The sequence below is a fragment of the Phyllopteryx taeniolatus genome, chromosome 17 (genome assembly GCF_024500385.1).
Source record: "Phyllopteryx taeniolatus isolate TA_2022b chromosome 17, UOR_Ptae_1.2, whole genome shotgun sequence".
Taxonomy (NCBI): Eukaryota; Metazoa; Chordata; class Actinopteri; order Syngnathiformes; family Syngnathidae; genus Phyllopteryx; species Phyllopteryx taeniolatus.
The window spans coordinates 7776308-7792500 of record NC_084518.1 but is presented as its reverse complement, the minus strand read 5'-3'; the positions used below and the strand labels follow the sequence as shown (position 1 = coordinate 7792500).

At 47.2% G+C, this 16193-nt stretch overlaps 1 protein-coding gene across 3 annotated transcripts in view; it reads right to left on the bottom strand.

The window, feature by feature from the left end:
• Positions 1 to 16193, bottom strand: part of opcml (opioid binding protein/cell adhesion molecule-like) — a 328101-nt gene that overhangs the window by 125889 nt on the left and 186019 nt on the right. The gene's annotated exons all lie outside the window — the stretch shown is intronic.

Here is a 16193-nt window from a genome sequence, read left to right as displayed (position 1 = left end):
GTGGAATGTCACCTCTCTGGCAGGGAAGGAGCCCGAGCTAGTGTGTGAGGTCGAGAAGTTCCGACTAGATAAAGTCGGACTCGCCTCCATGCACAGCTTGGGCTCTGGTACCAGTCCTCTCGAGAGGGGTTGGACTCTCTTCCACTCTGGAGTTGCCCACGGTGAGAGGCGCCGAGCAGGTGTGGGTATACATATTGCTCCCCGACTCAACGCCTGTACGTTGGGGTTCACCCCGGTGGACGAGAGGGTAGCCTCCCTACGCCTTCGGGTGTGGGGACGGGTCCTGACTGTTGTTTGTGCCTATGCACCAAACACCAGTTCAGAGTACCAACCCTTTTTGGAGTCCTTGGTGGGGGTGCTGGAGAGCGCTCCCGCTGGGGTATCCATCGTTCTGCTGGGGGACTTCAATGCGCACATAGGCAATGACAGTGAGACCTGGAAGGGCGTGATTCGGAGGAACGGCCCCCCCCCGATCAGAACCAGAGCGATGTTCTGTTATTGGACTTCTGTGCTCGTCACGGATTGTCCATAACGAACACCATGTTCAAGCATAAGGGTGTCCACACGTGCACTTGGCACCAGGACACCCTAGGTCGCAGTTCGATGATCGACTTTGTGGTCGTGTCATCGGACTTGCTGCCGCATGTCTTGGACACTCGGGTAAAGAGCTGTTAACTGATCACCACCTGGTGGTGAGTTGGCTCCGATGGTGGGGGAAGATGCCGGTCCGACGTGGCAGGCCCAAACGTATTGTGGGAACTGCTGGGAACGTCTGGCGGAATCCCCTGTCAGAAGGAGTTTCAACTCCCACCTCCAACAGAACTTTGCTCATGTTCCGGGGGAAGCGGGGTACATCGAGTCCGAGTGGACCATGTTCCGCGCCTCCATTGCTGAGGCGGCCGACCGGAGTTGTGGCCGTAAGGTGGTCGGTGCCTGTCGTGGCGGCAATCCCCGAACCCGTTGGTGGACACCAATGGTGAGGGATGCCGTCAAGCTGAAGAAGGAGTCCTATCGGGCCTTTTTGGCCTGTGGGACTCCTGAGGCAGCTGATGGGTACCGGCTGGCCAAGCGGAATGCAGCTTTGGTGGTCGCTGAAGCAAAAACTCGGGCATGGGAGGAGTTCGGTGAGGCCATGGAGAAAGACTTCCGGACGGGTTCGAGGAAATTCTGGTCCTCCATCCGACGTCTCAGGAGGGGAAAGCAGTGCACCATCAACACTGTGTATAGTGGGGATGGGGTGCTGCTACCTCGACTCGAGACGTTGTGAGCCGGTGGGGAGAATACTTCGAAGACCTCCTCAATTCCACCGACACACCTTCCCATGAGGGAACAGAGTCTGGGTTCTCTGAGGCGGGCTCTCCTATCTCTGGGGTTGAGGTTACCGAGGTGGTTAAAAAGCTCCTCGGTGGCAGGGCCCCGGGGGTGGATGAGATTCACCCGGAGTTCATCAAGGCTCTGGATGTTGTAGGGCTGTCCTGGTTGACACGCCTCTGCAACATCGCGTGGACATCGGGGACAGTGCCTCTGGATTGGCAGACTGGGATGGTGTCCCCCTTTTTAAGAAGGGGGACCGAAGGGTGTGTTCCAACTACAGGGGGATCACACTCATCAGCCTCCCTGAGCCTCTATTCAGTGGTGCTGGAGAGGAGGGTCCGTCTGGAAGTTGACTCCCAGATTCAGGAGGAGCAGTGTGGTTTTCGTCCTGGCCGTGGAACAGTGGACCAGCTCTTCACCCTCGGCAGGGTCCTTTAGGTTGCCTGGGAGTTCGCCCAACCAGTCTACATGTGTTCGACCGTTTCCCTCGTGGAATCCTGTAGGTGGTGCTTCGGGAGTATGGTACCGAACCACCTGATATGGGCTGTTCGGTCCCAGTACGACCGGAGTCAGAGTTTGGTCCGCATATGCGGCAGTAAGTCGGACTCGTTTCCGGTGAGGGTTGGACTCCGCCAAGGCTGCCCTTTGTCACCGATTCTGTTCATAACTTTTATGGACAGAATTTCTAGGCGCAGCCGAGGCGTAGAGGGGGTCCGGTTTGGTGGCCTCAGTATTGCATCTCTGCTTTTTGGAGATGATGTGGTTCTGTTGGCTTCATCAAGCCGTGACCTCCAACTCTCATTGGAGCAGTTTGCAGCCGAGTGTGAAGTGGCTGGGGTGAGAATCAGCACCTCCAAATCTGAGACCATGGTCCTCAGTCGGAAAAGGGTGGCGTGCCCTCTCCAGGTCGGGGATGAGATGCTGCCCCAAGTGGAGGAGTTCAAGTATCTTGGGGTCTTGTTCACGAGTGTGGGAAGAATGGAACGGGAGATCGACAGGCGGATCGGTGCAGCGTCTGCAGTGATGCGGACTTTGTATCGATCCATTGTGGTAAAGAAGGAGCTAAGCCGAAAGGCGAAGCTCTCGATTTACCGGTCGATCTACGTCCCTACCCTCACCTATGGACACGAGCTGTGGGTCGTGACCGAAAGAGCGAGATCCCGGATACAAGCGGCCGAAATGAGTTTGCTCCGCAGGGTGTCCAGGCTCTCCCTTAGAGATAGGGTGAGAAGCTCGGTTATCCGGGAGGATCTCAGAGTAGAGCCGTTGCTCCTTCACATCGAGAGGAGCCAGATGAGGTGGCTGGGGCATCTGATTCGGATGCCTCCCGTACGCCTGGAGGTGTTCTGGGCACGTCCCACCGGGGGGAGACCCTGTGGGTTTTCTCCGGGCACTCCGGTTTCCTCCCACATCCCAAAAACATGCATTAATTGCTGACTCTAAATTGCCCGTCGGTGTGACTGTGAGTGTGAATGGTTGTTTGTTTGTATGCCCTGCGATTGGCTGGCAACCAGTTCAGGGTGTACCCCGCCTCCTGCCCGATGACAGCTGAGATAGGCTCCAGCACGCCCGCGACCCTAGTGAGGAGAAGCGGCTCAGAAAATGGATGGATAGTTTTATACAACTTTCACATGCTTTATTGTTCCATTGTGACTACTCGCTGTTTTCCAGCCATGCTGTGTGTACTAGTTGTTCCCAGCCATGTTGTGACTACTAGCTGTTTTTCGATAAAGATAAGTTGACTGCAGCTTGACAAAGATAATTGTTTTGCTTTCCTTTTCTTCTCTGTCTCCCTCACTTCGATATAATGACGGTGTTTCTTTGCTTGCTCTTCAGTAAGAGGTGACAACTCGTGACGATTTGTACCTTTTCCTCTCTTTGCAAAGATTGCTCTTTTTTCCTTGTAATGAAAACCCACAAACACAAGATTGCTTCCTCACTTATTGTGTCAGAAAAAGATTTGCCAAAACAGTTGGTGTCAGAAGTGGGATTCCAGGATTGATCGCCGATCCAGAGGCTCTCCGGACCAGTGACTGATTATCCGGGACGAACACACCAGTGCCCCTTTCCAAACATTTGGACGGGGGACTGCCTGGCCGTCCTTCTGGATCGGCCATCACCTCGGGATTCCAAACGGACCAGAACAGAGAACTACAATAAAGAATTCAATATCTTTTTATTTTACATGTCAGTGTATTTTGGTTGGAACAATCTTGTCTTTGTATTAAGTGGTATTGGTAATTGCTCTCCCTACATTCTATTGGTAAGGTTCGAGTCCTTAAAGCTCAGGCTAGAAAGTTTCCCGGTTCGAGTCCGGGGGTCAGGGGTTGGGGTCCCCAGGTTTGAGTCCGACAATCAGGAATTTGGGTCCCTGACAATTTCGAAGAAGTTCGAATATTGTAAAAAAGAGAAGCGCTTCTAACGAGTACTGGAAATTGGAAGTGGGGAGAGCAAAAAAGAATTACCGGTGTATACGTTACCTATCATGACCCATATGAGGGAAAAAGATGGGGGAAAATCTATGGAGTGTGTGCCACCTCCTGCCATGAAACAGGAAAGATTGGTCCCGGTCCCGCCATCGCCGACAGTCACCAGACAGAAGGCCAAGATGGAGCTGAACTTTCAAATGCCAATGATTGAGTTTCCTGGCCCTGACGGTCAACCTGTTCTGGCGTACCATCATATGGACCCAGAAATGAAGGAGGCGATAAAAGAGTGGCCAAATCCCAATGAAGGCAGCCACAAACTCCGTCGTGTTTTCCTCTAGTTTGCCTGACAGTGGAGGCCCATCGGCAGTGAGGTCCGCAAACCTCTCCGCCTCCACCTTGGAGCAGATAGTTTTGGCAAAATTGCTGCAGTGCTGGAACAGGGAGAGTACGAGCAGCTGCAAGCGAGGACTGCCTCCTGGAACCCAAGCAGACCATGGAAAGTGCAAATGACAGCCATATTGGAGGACCTGGAGATGCACTTCCCCCTCCGCACAGACCTGTCACCGATTCGCACCTGCATGCAAGGAGCGGATTGGACAGCTGCAGAATACTTGCACCTCATGGACATTTGTGGGAGCCATTCTGGACTTACAAAACTGGCCAGTTTTGACGGTGACGAGAGCCCCTTCGAGTCCATTGTGAAGGCAGCATTTGTGGATGGTCTACATTCCCCATTGACCAAAATCATGGCCTCTACACTGATTGGCGGGTGGCCAAACAACCGCCTGGCAAAAAATGCTGCTACAAAAGAATGCGACCAAAAGAAGAAAGAGGATGAATCAGCAAAGGCATCGCTAAACGCGCACCTTGCCATGACTGCACTTGCTCAAGGCCAATCTCGAGGTCGAGGACGTGGTATCGGATGCAGCAGGGGACGTGGAGGGGGTAGGAGAGGCAGCTACAACCCCAACCAAGCTCGTGGCATCTTTGATGACGACACTTGCCGCTACTGTGGAGAGAAGGGACACTGGCAAAGACACTAAATGAAAAGGCGCCAAGATGTGCAACGGGAGTGTGCCACAGACACTCGCGGGTGTCATGGGGGACCTGGTTTACACGACATTGCCTCTGACTAATTCCTGACGGGCCCCGGAGACGGGGGCAGTGCAGTTGACCAGTGATGTAAAGAAAGAACCAAAGAACAATGTGAGACTGATAAAATCGCTTTGTTAAAAGACCTTGCATCACAAGGTCACAAGGCATCATTGTCATAATTGCAGTTTATGTCACAAAGGGTTAGGTTTTTGGGACACATCCTCACTCCTCATGGAAAAACACTTTCTCCAGCCCAAGTGCAGGCTACTGTTGACACACCCAAACCTCTCACTAAGAAACAGGCATTGTCTTTTTCATCCCAAATTATTCTGATTATCACTCCGCTGTGCGCTCTCTCACCCTGGACAAGTCATTCACTTCCACAGCACACGTTAAATGGACGCCTGAGGCTACCACTGCCTTGAACACCTGAAGTGTGCTTTGCAGTCCTCCCCCACTCATTTGTTCAGTTTGTGGACGAACGACATGGCAATGTGACATCTGTGATACGCCATGGCGTCTGTCTCCCCCCAGTGGGGTATTTTTCTCGTCAACTTGATCCGCTGGTGCAGGGTCTTCCTGTGTGCCCCTGCGCAGTGGCAGCCTGTGAACAGGCTGTACTTGCTAGACGTGACTATGTGGGGTACACCCCACTCACTTTATACATTCCTCACTGTGTAAGTTCTATCTTGCAGGAGCAATGCTCTTCGGACTTGTCTGCTTCACGTTGGCTCCGATACAACACAGTGTTGTTGGGTCTTCCTCACGTAATGGTACAGTAATGCAAAACTCTCAACCCTGCCACTCTCATGCCCCTCCCTGATGTGGGGGAGCCACATTCTTGCGTTTCCGAGTTACAATATTTATGTTCACCTCGTATTGACATGCCCTTTCAAAACCCAGATTTGGTCTTTTATGCAGATCGCTCTTCTTCACGGGACCCTGATATGGGTTCCTGCCGCAGTGGCTTTGCTGTGGTTGACGACTTCGGAGTCGTGTCTTCCTCACTGCTCCCTTCTTATTATTCGTCGCGAGCGGCTGAGTTGGTGGCACTCACAGAGGCTTGTCGTTTAGCGGAAAGAAAGTCTGTTACAATCTATACAAACTCCCGTTATGTGTTTGGCGTGGTACATGACTTTGTGCCCTCTGGCCCCACCGCAAAGTTTTGAAATCTGACAGCAACCCTATTCTTCACTATAACAAGGTTGCAGCTCTTCTTGATGCCATTCTTCTACCTTCTGCCATCGCGGTCTGCAAATGTATGGCACACACCAAGATGTCTGACCCTGTCTCTCAAGGGAATGCACGTGCAGATGTCGCCGCCAAGGCTGCATCTGCACGTGCATTCTCACGTGCATCCCTTACTCTCGCTGACCTTCACTCACTGTCTACTCCCGCTGAGCGTACTTTGTGGCGGCAGTGCGGGGCGACCTTTGATGACGGCGTGTGGATGGGCCCTGATGGTAAGCCGTGTTTTCCTCGGCGCATATTCTTTTGTTATGCTAAAATGACACACGGGTTAGTTATCCGAACACAATGTCACAAAGACTTGTCATTCTGATGACGCTGACATGTTCATGGACACAGATATTTACTTTTGAACAAGAGAATTACTTTTGCCTGTAATCCATGGTGTTTGCTATTCATACGAATTGTTTTGAGAAATTGACTTACTGTTATGCTAATTTCAATTAGCAAAGTGACTGAGGAAAAACTGTAATTACGTGTGATGTGTGTCACAAACAAACAAATGGCTCAGCTTTCACTGTCTACGCAAGGATATTGAACATGATTTTGGAAAGACAGATTTTTCCACAAGCTCAACTTTCAAGGATTATAAAAAAAAAAAAAAAAAAAAAAAGGAAAATTCACATGGAAGAACAACCAAAACATAGGGAGAAAAAGTGATTTTCTTTGGTGTTATTATTACAGTTTTTCCTCAGTCAATTTGGTACATTTCTCAGATCAGAATTAAAATTCTCAAAACTACTTGTGCAATCTTCATAGCATTTCTATTGTGCACACGAAAAAGCAGTTTCTCCTTTCTTTAAACTTTTTGCAAATGCTTTGGTACATGAAAGCAAATGATTACAGTATGTACAATTCTCTGTTGTTTTCTACCTTATCAATTGCTTATGTCATTTTGATCAAACTGTTTTATTGTGTTCTATGGTGAATAGTCTCACCCCCCCCCCCCCCCCCACATAACATTTAAGCACTAGTTAATTGCTTAAGTCTTTACATGCAAAATGGTTCAACAAGTTGTTATAATATGTCATGCCTACTGTATTTCTATACATTTTCATTAGACTTTTCATCAGACTTTTTTCCCAGGTGAATCTTAACTTTCTCTAACAAAGGGAATGTGTGAAGTAATTAACCATTGATCAACCAGTTTTCTGAAATAGTTCAATGGTGCATCTCATGAACCATTAACTGGCAAGTACTGTAGCTGGAGCACAACACAATGTTACAATGTCTGAGAATGGAAGGGCAAGGAATTTGACTTATGCTGTGTGGTGAGGGAGTTGGGAAGCAAAACAGAGGAACAAGCAGAAGAGGCCGAGGACAAATGCATGTCCCTGATGAGGAACCATAAGAGCCCCACTTGTACACCACATTCTCAATCATGAGTTTAGATGTTTTCCCCCCCTATTTTTTCTACTCTTTTGTTTTATTTTTCTTGTGCAATGTAGTGGTGTATTTCTCTCTCTGTATCGCAATGAGCTGAGGTCTGTCAACAAATTACGGTACAGATAGTAAAACCCTAATTGTGAATCTTGTCCAATCTCTTGCAATTAATCCCCCACATACACTTGGGTGTAACATACAATTTAAAATAATTGTCATCAAAACTGCAGGTAGTATTTATATTATTACAGCGACAACATGAATAAGTCTTATCTGTACACAATGAGGCGGCACGGTGGACGACTGGTTAGAGCGTCTGCCACACAGTTTTGAGGACCTGGGTTCAAATCGCCTGTGTGGAGTCTGCATGTTCTCCCCGTGAATGCGTGGGTTTTCTTCGGGCACTCTGGTTTCCTCCCACATCCCAAAAACATGCATGATAGGTTGATTGAAGACTATAAATTGCCCGTCGGTGTGAATGTGAGTGTGAATGGTTGTTTGTTTATGTGTGCCCTGCGATTGGCTGGCAACCAGTTCAGGGTGTACCCTGCGTTCTGCCCGAAGATAGCTGGGATAGGCTCCAGCACTCCCGCGACCCTTGTGAGGATAAGCAGCTCAGAAAATGGATGGAGGGATGTACACAATGACACACAGAAGTGTCATTCTGATGGCACTGAGATGTTCATTGAAGCAGACATTCAGTTTTGAGAGGTGAACAAAGGATTTTGAGCAAGAGATGGATTTTTGCAGGTATGGTGTCTTGCTATTTGAGAAATGCACTTATTGTTTTGCAAATTTCAAGATTGATTCGAGAAATGTGTGTGAAGTGGTACAATAGATTCTGACTATTTAATGTTTATTTCTCTAAATACATAAGTATACTGTCGGTTGTAGGTCACAAATACATTGCATGTAATGTATATAAAATAGGACAAGGTTGCTTATATCTTTTATTAGTATATAGATAAATTCGGGACTCATCCAGCAGTAAAATATCCAGATGCAGAGCTGCATGCTAAGGAATACAGTATTGCACAGGGTATGTTTCCTGTCTACTGTGCATTACATATCTAGGTGGTATTTGGGTGTCTATACAACTGAAAACCTTCAAGCCCTTCAGATTATTCCAGTGTTTTATAGTGCTAATTTTCTTAAACAATCACATTCGTTACATGCAAAAAGTCCCAGCGAGGCAATGACATTTTTCTTACACCTATATACAGTAATAGCGCTATATAAAACTAAATTAAATTTCATTGTTTTCAAATCAAATCAGGAACTGCTTTTTGAGTGTGGAATAAACCCAGATGGTTTGTAAGTATTCATTATCTCACCTGACAAAGTTGAACTGTACATATTTCTCTACCTGTACATTTCTTAAAGAGGCTTCCTGAAATGACCTGCGGTTAACCTAAAAAATGTGGTAAACAGCAAATGGTTCACATAAAAGGCTGTTAGTGTGCTTCTGAACAAACATTCAAATTGCTCTTTCCAGTACATCACTGAGTTTAAGCAAAACTAAGGGGCAATCCCAATTCCACCCATTAGCCATTTGTTTAAGGGCCAAGCTAAAGGGGTAAATGGCCCTCGGAATTGGCGCGACACGTCAACACCCCTCACCTCCTGCTTGCTGTGTCGCAGACAGATTGTGACAATTGTTTACATTTCTAAGAAGCTACCTTGTGTCAAATGAATGTTACTATTATGAATTGCTTTTTTTATTTTAATGTGTCTGTTTATGCAGTTTCTAACGGTGACTGGTATTTTGAAATTGTTTATGATAAACGTTTCCTACCACGTGACAGGGTGCATGTCTTTCTACTGTATATTTGATCTTTGTCTGCTCTAAAAAGATTTTTATAGAAGGAACATATTTTGACAAATTAACTATGACCTAATGTCGGCCAATAGATAACAACTACAACAAACAGTTAATTTACATTTGAAACACATCAACACTTCTCACTTAGTTTAAAACTAGATTAGGCTCTCTTTAATGGAATAAATACTCAACATATTCTTCTGACTTCTATTCGTTAAAATGAATGCTCTCCCAATTTTAGATTACGAAGAATTACTCCATAGATAAGATTTAAAAACTCTCCTCCGCAAGCTAGACACCATATACTACGTTGCCATTCGCAAACTGGAGATCCCTTTAACACCCACCACTGTGAACTGTACTCCCTGGTGGTCGACTGGTTAGAGCGTCAGCCTCACAGTTCTGAGGACCCGGCCCCGCCTGTGTGGAGTTTGCATGTTCTCCCCGTGCCTGCGTGGGTTTTCTCCGGGTACTCCAGTTTCCTCCCACATCCCAAAAACATGCATGAATTGGAGACTCTAAATTGCACGTAGGCATGACTGTGAGTGCGAATGGTTGTTTGTTCCTATGTGCCCTGCAATTGGCTGGCAACCAGTTCAGGGTGTACCCCGCCTCCTGCCCGATGACAGCTGGGATAGGCTCCAGCACGCCCGCAACCCTAGTGAGGAGAAGCGGCTCAGTAAATGGATGGATGGATGGATTTCATACACAAGGTAACTCAATGTGTTTTACATGATTAAAAGCATTTAAAAACAAAGAAAAAAAATGCTTATAAACATTTTCAAAAAAAGAGAAACAAATAAAAGTACAATTATAACAGCGTACAGTGCAAGAAATATCATTTAAAAGTGGAAATGCTCTAAAAAGCATGAGCAAAGCACTCTGGATATGTTCTTCAGATGGCAGAAGGCAGTTTTAGTAATTGATTTGATATGACTGTTGAAAGTCAGGGCGGCACGGTAGATGACTGGTTAGAGCGTCTGCCTCACAGTTCTGAGGACCGGGGTTCAATCCCCGGGCCCGCCTGTGTGGAGTTTGCATGTTCTCCCCACTCCTGCGTGGGTTTTCTCCGGGCACTCCGGTTTCCTCCCACATCCCAAAAACATATGTGGTAGGTTGATCGAGGACTCTAAATTGCCCGTAGGTGTGAATGTGAGTGCGAATGGTTGTTTGTATAAAATGTGCCCTGCGATTGGCTGGCAACCAGTTCAGGCCTCGCTGTACCCCGCCTCCTGCCCGTTGATAGCTGGGATTGGCTCCAGCACTCCCGCGACCCTAGTGAGGATAAGCGGCTCAGAAAATGGATGGATGGATGTTGAAGGTCAGGTCAGAATCTATCAGAACACCAAGGTTTCGGACTTGGTCTTTGTTTTTTAAAGACAGTGACTCCAGGTATTTACCAACAGCAATCCTCTTTTCTTTATTGCCAAAAACAATTATCTCAGTTTTCTTGCAGACAAATTCACTGGTTTGTGTTCATAGATAAAACCCTCGCTGGTAAGACTCCACCCTATCTTCACTCACTGCTCACCATTTATAACATTTATACTCTCAGTTCCAGCAGTTGAACATTTTCATTCCCAATTTTGGTCGACTTTCTTTTCGATTTTCAAAAAATTGGAACACTCTGCAACAAACAATAAAATTCACCTCATTCGTCCCCATATCGTTTAAAAAGTTAGTGAAGGAAACTGTACACGACCACTGTACCTGTTTTCAGCTTTGTATTGTGCTATGGTGTAATGATGTAGTTATTTCATGCTGTACAATTTGTTGTCTTTGTATTTCTATTTGCCTTGATTTAGTTTCTTTCTTTTGTCTGCGGCCTGGTCGCAATTGCAAATGATAATCTGTTCTCCTTTGCCTTACCTGATAAATTATTAAAGGTTCAAATTTAATTGTAACACACATCAAATACCCACACGAATCTGTTTACTCCTTGTCAAATGATGTTTCTGTGAATACTCTGCTGCACTTGACTAATCCTGCTGTCCCACAGTCGGAAGGTTTTGAGTTTAAATCAATGCATGTTTATGTAAATTAAATTGACTGAACAAGACTTCATACCAGAAAGAGGCACATTCTACTTCGTTTTTTCTGTTGTTTCTTTGTGTTCCTAATAATTGTATGAACAATTACATAGACATGCACCCATCCACCTGTCAATCTTTCACGTGTGACTTGTTCAATGACCAAATGATTTTACAGTAGAAGTCTCTAAGCCGACAAAAAGAAAGTCCAGAGAGAACCACACACCTTCCAGCGTTGGTATCCGACATCTCCTCTCATTACATGTCCGAAGAAAATTCACCTATCCAGCCAAGCGTGAGTCCAATTTGTGCTTATCAGATAACGTGTTCGATGCAGTAGCCATTTTGGGGTAGATGAATGCAACATTTGAGTAAAGTTGCTCCCCTCTATCTAGTTGTATTGAGTCTGACTGCCATTTTCTGTCTTTTCTCACATTTTAGGTTGTGATTCCCATTATCCGTATTTCCCTTTTGTCCTAATCCCTTTTTTATACTATATGTTAGTCGTAGTTTAGTTAATAAATTATTCTGTGTCTTATGGAATTTAAATAATGCGGCCCATAACGTAATGACAGCCCAAAATGGATGGGCTTCATCTCCTCTCAAAGACCAGTAAATACACGTTCTGCCGCCCTCTGCTTCATGGACACTTGGCTTTTGCTGAGATAAGACTCCAGGATATTGACTCGAATAGCTAACGCAGCCGATTTCCTATATTGGGCCCAACATATTTTGTCGGGAATGACAACATTTCTTGTAGTGTGACATAATCCACAACCAACGATATAGCCCTACGACGCCAAAATGAAAAGTCTAGCATGTTTGATTTTTTGGATCTATTCTGTGTAGTGTCGACAACTCTCTGACAGCGCACCAGACGTCGACCAATAGGATTGCATATCGTGACCGGCGCATCGCCTCCCGTGCTTGACATTGTCAACATACTCGCATGAGATTGTCAACATTTATTCACGCACACGAACCAATGTTTACCGACGCTTTAGAGGATGATTAGACAGAATGCCGGCATGTTTACGTACAACCGTTAGTGCTAGCACTATCTTGCTGGGCTACATAACATTTTGTTGCCTGCTTGCGAGCCATATTGTATCAAAAGTACGTGAACATACCTCAAGCAATCCTTGAATGAACGTCCTCTCCAGAGCACCAGTGTTGACCGCCAAATGTTATTCCTCACTTTGTTCTTTTTTCCCGCAACACAATTCATTACGGCACATTGTTGTTGTCATCGCCATGGTAGCGAGTGTATCCGGTCACGTTGACCGGTGACACGTTCCAACATTGTTTGATTTGGCAAGATAAAGCCCATTGATTGTAAAATATGGGATGCCGTGGTATCAAATACATGTCGTGTAGTGTTGGCACTGTCTGCCCGAGAGTCTAAAAGATTTTCTGGCAGTAGTCTGACATAGTGCAATCATGAAAGACCAAATTTGTCTTGTAGTCTGATCCAGGCATGAGTATAGGCATCCCAGACGATGCAAAACTGCTGCCTGGCTTCCAACTACAACGAGCGGACCACAACACGGAGCTATCGGGGAAAACAAAAGGTGGCGGAATATACTTCTATCCATTCCATCCATTTTCTGTACCTCTTATTCTCACTAGGGTCGCGGGCGTGCTGAAGCCTATCCCAGTTATCTTCGGGCGAGAGGTGGGGCACATAGAAACAAACAACCATTCTCACTCACATTCACACCTACGGGCAATTTAGAGTCTTCAATTAACCTACCATGTTTTTGGGATGTGGGAGGAAACCGGAGTCCCAAAGAAAACCCATGCAGGCAAGGGGAGAACATGCAAACTCCACACAGGCGGGGCCGGGATTTGAACCCTGGTCCTCAGAACAATGAGGCAGATGTGCTAACCAGTCGTCCAAAGTGCCGCCAAAATGCTTCTATATCAACAAAAAATGTACTGGTGTCACGGAGCTCAGCACACACTGCAGCCCGGACTTGGAGTTGCTGTTTTTGAACCGGAAGTCATTCTACTCGCGACGCGAGTTTGCTTCATTCATACTCCCTATCGTTTAAATCCTCCCACAAGCTAACACAAATGCCGCACTGTAAACACTGGCTGACCAAGTAAACAAACTTGAAAAGAAGCACCCAGATTCACCCCTCATTATGCTTGGGGACTTTAACAAAGCAAAGCTTAAACACTAACTCCTTAAAATACAACACAGCACATTGACTGTCCCACCAGGGGAAGGAGAGTGCTCCCGCTAGGGACTCCATCCTTCTGCTGGGGGACTTCAATGCTCACGTGGGCAATGACAGTGAGACCTGGAAGGATGTGATAGGTAGGAACGCCCCCCGCCCCCCCCGATCAGAACCCGAGCGGTGTTCTGTTATTGGACTTCTGTGCTCATCACAGATTATCCATAGCGAACACCAAGTTCAAGCATAAGGGTGTCCACATGTGCACTTGGCACCAGGGCACTAGGTCGCAGTTCGATGATCGACTTAGTGGTCATGTCAATCAACACTGTGTATAGTGGAGATGGGGCACTGCTGACCTCAACTCGGGACGTTGTGAGTCGGTGGGGAGAATACGTCGAAGACCCCCTCAATTCCCCCGACACGCCTTCCTATGAGGAAACAGAGTCTGGGGTCTCTGAGGCGGGCAATCTTATCTCTGGGGTTGAGGTCACCGAGGTGGTTAAAAAGGCAAAGTGGATGAGATTTGCCTGGAATTCCTAAAGGCTATGGATGTTGTGGGGCTGTCCTAGTTGACACGCCTCTGCAACATCGCATGGACATCGGGGACAGTGCCTCTGGATTGGCAGACTGGGATGGTGTCCCCCTTTTTAGGAAGGGGGACCGGAGGGTGTGTTCCAACTACAGGGGGATCACACTCCTCAGCCTTCCTGGTAATATCTATTCAGGGGTGCTGGAGACGAGGGTTCATTGGGAAGTATAATCTCAGATTCAGGAGGAGCAGTGTGGTTTTCGTCCTGGCCGTGGAACAGTGGAACAGCTCTATACCCTCGGCAGGGTCCTTGAGCATGCATGGGAGTTTGCCCAATCAGTCTACATGTGTTTTGTGGACTTGGAGAAGGCGTTCGACTGTGTCCCTCTGGGAGTCCTGTGGGGGGTGCTTCGGGAGTATGGGGTGCCAAACCCCCTGATACGGGCTGTTCGGTCCCTAACCCGGCAACAAGTGTCAGAGTTTGGTCCGCATTGCCGGCAGTAAGTCAGACTCATTTCTGGTGAGGGTTGGACTCTGCCAAGGCTGCCCTTTGTGACCCATTCTGTTCATAATCTTTATGGACAGAATTTCTTGGCGGAGCCGAGGCGTAGAGGGGTCCAGTTTGGTGGCCTCAGTATTGCATCTTTGCTTTTTGCAGATGATGTGGTTCTGTTGGCATCATCAGGCCGTGATCTCCAACTCTCACTGGAGCGGTTCGCAGCCGAGTGTGAAGCGGACGGGATGAGAATCAGCACCTCTAAATCTGAGAGGTTGGTCCTCAGTCGGAAAAGGGTGGAGAGCCCTCTCCAGGTCGGAGATGAGATCCTTCCCCAAGTGCAGGAGTTCAAATATCTTGGGGTCTTGTTCACAAGTGAGGGAAGAATGGAACGGGAGATCGACAGGCGGATCGGTGCAGCGTCTGCAGTGATGCAGACTTTGTATCAGTCTGTGGTGGTGAAGAAGGAGCTAAGCCAAAAAGGCAAAGCTATCTATTTACCGGTCGATCGTCATTCCTACCCTCACCTATGGTCATGAGCCGTGGGTCCGAAAGAACAAGATCCCGGATACAAGCGGTCAAAATGAGTTTCCTCCGCAGGCTCTCCCTTACAGATAGGGTGAGAAGCTCAGTCATCCGGGAGGGGCTCAAACTAGAGCCGCTGCTCTTCCACATTGAGAGGAGCAAGATGAGGTAGCTCGGGCATATGTTTAGGATGCCTCCAGGAAGCCACCCCGGTGAGGTGTTCCGGGCACGTCCCACCGGGACGAGACCCCGGGGACGATCCAGGATACGCTGGAGAGACTCTCGGCTTGCCTGGAAACGCCTCGGTATCCCCCCGGAAAAGCTAGAGGAAGTGGCTGTGGAGCCCAGAGTTCCCTAGTCTGGGCTTCCCTACTTTAGCTACTGCCCCCGCGACCCGACCTCGGATAAGCAGAAGAAAATGGATGGATGGATGGATGGATGGATATTTAATAATCCAATAATTTTAATAACACAATCATTTCTTCAGGTAATATACCTTTCGTAGTACTATGCAGGCATTAAAAAACAAGGGCAGGATGATCTGTATTTTATATATATATATACAAGAGGTCTTTGAGCGTGCTTTGTCTGCTCTCTCACCTCGGACCTGTTTGACATGAGTGACAACCAGGGGTGTGACATCCCAGACAATTTAGGTCCACGATAATGTGACGGCTCCAGGAGGGGGGTTACAGACTACTATTCAACAAATACAATTCTCTCTTAATAGTATAGTTTGATTATGTATCCTGTATTATATTGTCTTGTAGATGTATTTTACTGCTTTTTTACATCATGGCCAGGGGACTACAGATGAAAACTAGCCTTCTGGCTAATTCTGGCTTTTTTAACCATGTGTACTTCATGTGTTTTATGAAATTGCATTGTCCCCTTTCAAAAATAAACTGAAATATGAGTACAAGACGACTTATCGGGTTCCTTGTTTAATGTCAACAAATCCGTGTACAACTGCACCCCACCAGCCCCGCATACACCAAGGGGCTTCCACTCCAGTGTACACTAGTGTTGGGCATCGAGAATTGAGAACCCATTGGAACTGGGACTAACGTTCCGCTTCTCCCGCAATCATTCAAATTTTAAAATTTCTGTTCCCAGTTCCGATGCCTAGTCCTCCGGCC